Source organism: Aptenodytes forsteri, unplaced genomic scaffold, assembly GCF_000699145.1.
Source record: "Aptenodytes forsteri isolate BGI_AS27 unplaced genomic scaffold, ASM69914v1 Scaffold428, whole genome shotgun sequence".
NCBI lineage: Eukaryota > Metazoa > Chordata > Aves > Sphenisciformes > Spheniscidae > Aptenodytes > Aptenodytes forsteri.
Genome location: NW_008794177.1, coordinates 566,380 through 573,292, shown reverse-complemented (window position 1 = coordinate 573,292; position 6,913 = coordinate 566,380). Strand labels below are relative to the sequence as shown.

The 6,913-nt window shown below is 44.7% G+C and overlaps 1 protein-coding gene across 1 annotated transcript in view; it reads right to left on the bottom strand.

The window, feature by feature from the left end:
- Positions 1 to 6,913, bottom strand: part of DHX30 (DExH-box helicase 30) — a 31,936-nt gene that overhangs the window by 19,795 nt on the left and 5,228 nt on the right. The gene's annotated exons all lie outside the window — the stretch shown is intronic.

Genomic DNA, 6,913 nt, shown 5'->3' with positions numbered 1-6,913 from the left:
GAAATAAAATAAAAATTGTAATGAAAAGGAAAATAACAGAGAGAAATATAACTCAAGAAAGGCAACTGATGCAAATGAAAACAATTGCTCACCACCAACCAACCGATGCCCAGCCAGTCCCCGAGCAGCGGCCCCCCCGCCAACCCTCCCCCTAATTTACTGCTGAGCACGACGCCATATGGTGTGGAATATCCCTTTGGTCAGTTGGGGTTCAGCTGTCCTGGCTGTGTCCCCTCCCAACTTCTTGTGCACCCCCAGCCTGCTCACTGGTGGGGTGGTGTGAGGAGCAGAAAAGGCCTTGACTCTGCGTAAGCCCTGCTCAGCAGTAAGGAAAACATCCCTGTGTTACCAACACTGTTTCCAGCACGAATCCCAAACATAGCCCCATACTAGCTACTGTGAAGAAAATTAACTCTGTCCCAGCCAAAATCAGCACAGTCCCATACTTCTCCTGAAATGCACAGATTGTTTCCCGCTCTTTTAAAAGAAGTATGAATGTCCCCTAGTTAGAACTGCAGCACTGACAGTCTAACTCCATGATGCAGTGACACTAAAAATCACTTCACAGTTTGGAAAGACTTCTTTTCCCCAAAAAGCACACGGTATCAGCAGAAAAAACAGCAGACTACATATATCTGTTGAATCTGAATACAAATATCCTAGCACAGAATTCAAAGCCCAGATTAACGCATGGAGTTGGTGCTGTTTCCTCACTATGGAGGCAAAAGCAGCTTTGTTTGTCACTCTTCGATATCGAAAACAAACTGAGCAATAACTATTTTGAACAGACTTTGGTATTTGCATCCCCCTCCTGAACCATGCATATCACCTCAGGGTTAAATCAAGGGTCCTGACAACACACAAGTTACATGTTCGATCCAGCCATTGGTAGTAACGTGAAATAACGCCTGGGGACTTCTCTCTGAATTTACTGAGATGGCTTGGTTAGAGGCTGGGAATATGGTTTTGTACCAAATTGCTCAGAGAAACCCCTGGAAAGAAGTTTGCCAACAGTGTCTTTGGAGATAAACCACCCCAAGCAGGAAGCCGAGAAGCAGCGCCTGAGGTGGCAGGTACTGACGGCAGGTAGGACTGGCCAGCTGAGTATGGGTCCCCTGCCCGGACAGGTGAGAAATGCTGCTCAGGCTACGGCACTTGCAGGAAGGGGATATTAATGATCAGTTCAAATCACTCATTTAAAAAAATAACAATAATAAAAATCACACTGCCCCCAGACAGAACAATGTCACGCCCACCTCATGTTCCAGCCTCCTTCCTGACGCCAACACCAACAGTTTTAGCTGGCGAGGAAGCTGCTCTAACTCACCTCTCTCATGCATCACGGTTGTATCCGGCACTGTAGGGGAGAGCCTTTATTTTGAGCAGCAGCCCAAGCAAGATCGGATTAAGTTTAATTTGATAACAATTCTGGACGCAGTTACGCTACCCAAATGGGCAGATCTAACAGCTCACTGTTGCGGCGAGGGGTAGGTGCCACTTCTCCCAGGCTCTATAACACTACCACTGCTCCAGCTCTGGCACAAACCCAAATGTACAGGGAGATAATTTGCAGCCCTAATCCGACAGAAAGCTAAACCAGAAAAATGGAGTACACTGGTTTTTGCTGGGCTCAGAAGTAAATCAGCCAACTGCCCAGTCCTGCAGGTACCCAAAACTAGTGCAAGGGAACAAGAGAGGAACGGGATCTCCCATTCTGGCAGCAGCAAGCACAGCTAAGCCACTCTGATCCTATGTTCACTCAACATCACAAGCACACATTCCCCAGGCAGTCAGAACTTCATTAATCTTCTTGCAGACCATCAATGGGTTTGGGCACTACTTTTTAGAAGGCTTCCAATTCTCTACAGGTATTCAGGGGAAGTTTCAGCAATGAATCAGCAGTCAGCAACACACAATCATCGGTACTGCCAGAATCCGGAATTTCAGATTGAGCTACCAAATCCGAGGCGAAATGACCCAACAGTCGCGCTCATTAGAGCATCACCAAGAGCTGCCACCATGTTTTGCTGAAAACTGATTGCAAAGCTGCTATAACGAAGATCTACAGTAACTGGCTCCAGAGAAGCAAGCAAACATTTAAGAGAAAGGTTCTGTAATACAGGCACGTGGAAGAGACATTCTTCAAGAAGCTGCTCAGCAAGGGAAAACTGAAGTTATGAGGACGTATTAGGAGGGCTCACCTGAAAGCTGACCAACAGGGCAATCACAGGAGTTTTAGGGAAGGCAAAAGAGTTATGTTGTACCACTGCAGGCCCAGCACTTGTCAGACTGTGGATACTTGGGTAAGGGAGAGCAAAAAACCATGTCGCTGATCATATTACCCTCTCCAGCAAAAGAAACAGCATGCTTATCCAGAGTTCAGAAAAAAAAATTATTAGTGACGCTTAGTTTTGAAACTTCGTCCTCCAAACCAGAGAAGAACCAGCTGAATCTCAGAGAAACCGCTTTCAGAAGCTAAACAGACCAGATACTTGGGTTCCTTAACATGTACAGGGAGATACTGAAATACAACCTCCGTGGCCCGCAATAAGGGTGTCAAGAGCTGGGTATCATTTGAAGACACGTCGCACTGTAATTCGACAATTGTTGAATTCTGACTCGCAGCTGGAACTGGCTCAGGTTGGTGTTACTTTTCAACCTGGTATGTAGAGGACAAGCTGGTATTCAGAGGCCAGCATCAAAATGAACAGATCAGAACTGCTGCCTGCACAATCTCCTTCAGCTATACCCATGTGGAAAAGACCATGCAACATACAATGGGCTTTCTGCCGCGCTCATATGCATGACGGTCAGCCACGGTATCCTCCATTATAAAGAATAATAAAAAAAAGCCCACAGGCTGCTGTTTCTCACATATACTTGGGCAAAACTCTTGGACAATTACAGGGGAATATGCAGGAAGTGCTCTAATTTATGAACACTATTTGTCCATTAATTACCTTCTATATATTGGCCAGGAGAGCGTGAAAATGGTCTCAGCCTAACAAAGAACTACAAGCCAATTTTCTGTAATTATACAGCAAGTGTGACATTTCTACCTACTCATACAGCAAGCACCACTATATTCAGACTTTGACCTGTTCGAGAAAACTGGAAAAATGACTAAGATTTTGGCACTCTACAGTTCCATTCCGTTCCACATCGCTGGGACACATGGAGGGAGGAGTAGTAACACAATTCCCAAATGCACTATTAAATTCACTTAATAGAAGAGAAATTAAAAAAAAAAAAACCAACAAACCTCTAGCACCAGCCTGTATTATTTGGCCTCTAGTTGCTTCCCCTTTTGAAAACAATACCCTGAGAGATTTTGTGATAAGTAACAGGCAGAGGTAAGAAGTACATTCTTCTTAAATGCCCGAAAAAAAATGCAATTACCTGATGACAGAGCCAATTTCTCACATTCTGAGGTGACTCCTCAGTCAGGACTAAATATTTAATCCATTCTAGAGCAAAGAAGAATAGGATCTCTAAATAACAAAGCCTAGTTCTGGCTTGCAGATCAGACTCCGAATTACCAACCGAGACACAATGTATTCTTCACAGCTGACAATGCCATATTCATCAGTACCATCTGATGTACCAACAGCGACTCTAAGGCTTGACGGATTACCCTCAGCCCATTCTTATCCCAAATTCGAGAGCTAAAAGGATCTTATCTTGCATGAAGCCATGCCTCACTCCTAGTTTTTAAAGAAACAATCCAAAATTGCAGAACGTTTCTTTCCCTGCCAGATTGGATTTCTTGGCATCTTCCTCCAAAGAGTGTCTTAGTTCTCTCCCTGCTGAGAATGGGTATTTGGGTAGGAATCATATTAGCGGTAGTCACAGCCCTGCGGAGGCAAGGAGTATAACGTAATACTCCCCCAAAAAATAGAGTTAATTTTCATACCCAATTCCTATCAAGCCAGAACCACGTATGATGTCCATACCGCAGCTCCAAGATCATGAAAGAATATTAAAAGCCTGTCTTGAATAGCAGACAATTCAGGGTGGGGTTATCAAAGAAGCCAATTAACCAATTTAAGTTCCTCAAAGCCAGTGAGTGCAGTAGCTTAACTTGATTGTGAAAGTCAATGATAATTCCAAGCAATGCTGAAAGAAAAAGAAAAAAAGCTCCTAGCTGTAGTGGCTAAGCCTTCCATTAACCTCAACAAATCTGACAAGTAAAGACATTGTCAGGTACAACAAGAGCACAAATAAAATGGCCCATAGTCTTGTTCAAGGAAGACAGAGGAGCATTAGATCGATTTCAACAGTTTCTATCTTCCCTCAAATTCTCTTTCCTGGAGAAGCAACAAACAAGCACCCCTGGAGAAGCAACAAATGAGCAGCAAGGACAAACTATTAAATACACCACTCATCAAGATGTAAGCCCCCGCAGTAATAAATTCAAGTCAGTGAAGAATGCTCCTAACGCATCAAAAATTCACAGGAAAGAAGAAAGCCCTGTGGCTCCATAATATCCATTTCATAAGGAATTAGCCTAGACATGTTTTACTAGGGAGAGATGGAGAGAGACAGAGAAGGTTCCACCTGGCAGTTTAGTTTGGAGTACACCAAAACAATATTACTTTTTTGTGCTTTTTGTTTTTTTTTTTTTAAACTATCATCTAGCGACCCTGACCAAGGCTCCTTTCAAGTAGACACAGTAATAAAAACCACATGCAGTTAGTTCTTGCCTAAACAAGAACAAACTTAAAAATTGGTAAAACTGACAAGACTTCTTCAAAAGCAAGCGAGATCACCAGAGAATGAGAATGACCGATGGCCAACCTCCATCCTTGGAGACACTCAGAACTCGGCTGGACACAGCCCTGATCAACCCACTCCGATCTGGCCCTGCTCTGAGAAGGGGACCAGGCCACACGGCATCTGGAGCTTCAGCCCAACCTAAATTCTTCTGTGATACTATGAGACGGCAAATTTAATTAGTCTCAGAGAAAGATTCTTAGAGCAAAACAGAGGTCAAGATCTCGCAAGTCTCAGTAAAGAGTGAGAAGTGCCACAGACCTGACTGAGCAGGCAGAGGAGCTCTCTTCTTCACAGATTCTGCTCCAAAATCCCACCATCTAGGCCAACAAAGTGAAGCCTTAGACATTAATACCAATATAACACTGCCATTTTTTAAGCTGGCCTCAGATCAGAGTTGATTTTTCCATATTTGTATCCAAGGCTAATAACAAAAGAGGTCAAATGAGGATATCTAACAAGTCATCAGTTTACGAGTTGAAGGCTTAGCACTTGCCCTCATAAATAATTTTTTTAAAATAACTTTTATGATCTCTACGTGTTCAAGCAGCAGCTGTACAGATAGGCCAGACTTACGACAAGACCCTGAGGACTTCTTATTTGCTCATCTGAAATGAATCTTCCAATATCGCCAAACTCTCACCAGAAGAGCCTTGCATGGTCAATCCCCCGCACAAACTGGAAGGATGAGGCCAATCCCAGCAAGCTCTCCGCACGTGGCCCTCGCATGGCTGCTGGGCATCCCCCGCTGTCTGGAGCCGCGTCCCCACCGGCACCCCCGAGCTCCGGGTGACCTCACAGGGACAGCCACGACATGGAACCGTGCCAGCGAGCCACCGATGGCAACAGACACTCCAGGAAAGTGAACCAAAGTCCAAAGATAAAGTACTCAAGTACTCTCTGAAAATGCATGTTAGAAAAAGTGCTGAGGAACGAAGTACAAAAGAGGGAAGGAAAGAAAAAATTGGTTTACTACTTTTCTCAGGCAACACCTGAACCAGCTCATTAAACAATAATTTAGGGTGGTTTAGCATTCACTTTAGAAGTAAGTTAATTTGCTCTGTTGAACAGCTTGAATGTAACAATTAAAGACCATCTGACTCTGAACTACAAGATAAAGCTCAGCAAGGCTTCTGAAAGGAAAATGGAACTAAGACCCAAAGAATTCAGAAACTACAGAGAAAAAATAATTAAAAAAAAAAAAGTGCTGGAGGGTGGGAAGGAAGCACAGAACACAGAAGGATGAAGGGGGGGAAAGGAAAGAAGTTGTTTTTCTGTAATAATAAACCAGATTTCCAAAGGGGAAGATTACAGCCTAAGAAATAAAACTCAAGATTAAACCAGTGATTTTAAAAGGGAAAAATGTAGTAGTTCAAGTCACAGCCTGGAAGCAGTAACCTCCGGCACAAAACTACTCGTATCTTTCTAAGCTAGAAGCGTTCTTCATGCTTCATAATCTAATGAAAAGCAATCATCAAAACACAACATCAAAACACACTTTCAAATATTCTTTCAAAAAAAGTAACGATTCCTTCTGAACAGCAGGAAAGCATCTACCCTTCAAACGCCTGAACCCCATGCCCTCTCACACACAACTCTGTTGTAGGCTGAAGGACCAACATCCAAAAGAGAAAAGAAATCTTCCCAGCTTTAGACAGAGACATCACCCCGGCCAGATTTACGGACACCGCAAATACCAGGATTTACGTTAACAAGAGCTGTCCGTATCTCGATCAGCGTTTCATTCAGCTCAGGCAGCAAGGCTACCTGGTGGAAGGCCAGACCGAAGCCCTTTGTACACGAAACGCGGATAAAGCGACGCTCCGAACCGCCCGCAGCCTGCACCCGCTCTGACCTAACGGAACTTGCTGCACGGCGACGGCAGAGCAGTTTTCCTGGCGGATGCTCGATGGGCGTGCTCAATCCATCAGGATTTCTAGCGAAAGATCCATTTGTGATTTTTCTCTCGCGTCAGGCCACGGCGAGCGATCAGAAGCGGCGAGGACTTTTGGCCAGGGCCGGCTCGGCCCGCCTTCAAAGCGGCGACCTTGAGCCGGAGGGCTCCGCACCCCTTTTCTGGAGAAACCCCACGCTCCCCGTCCGCACGCCGCCAACAAAGAGCGCCGCGCACCCGCGCAGC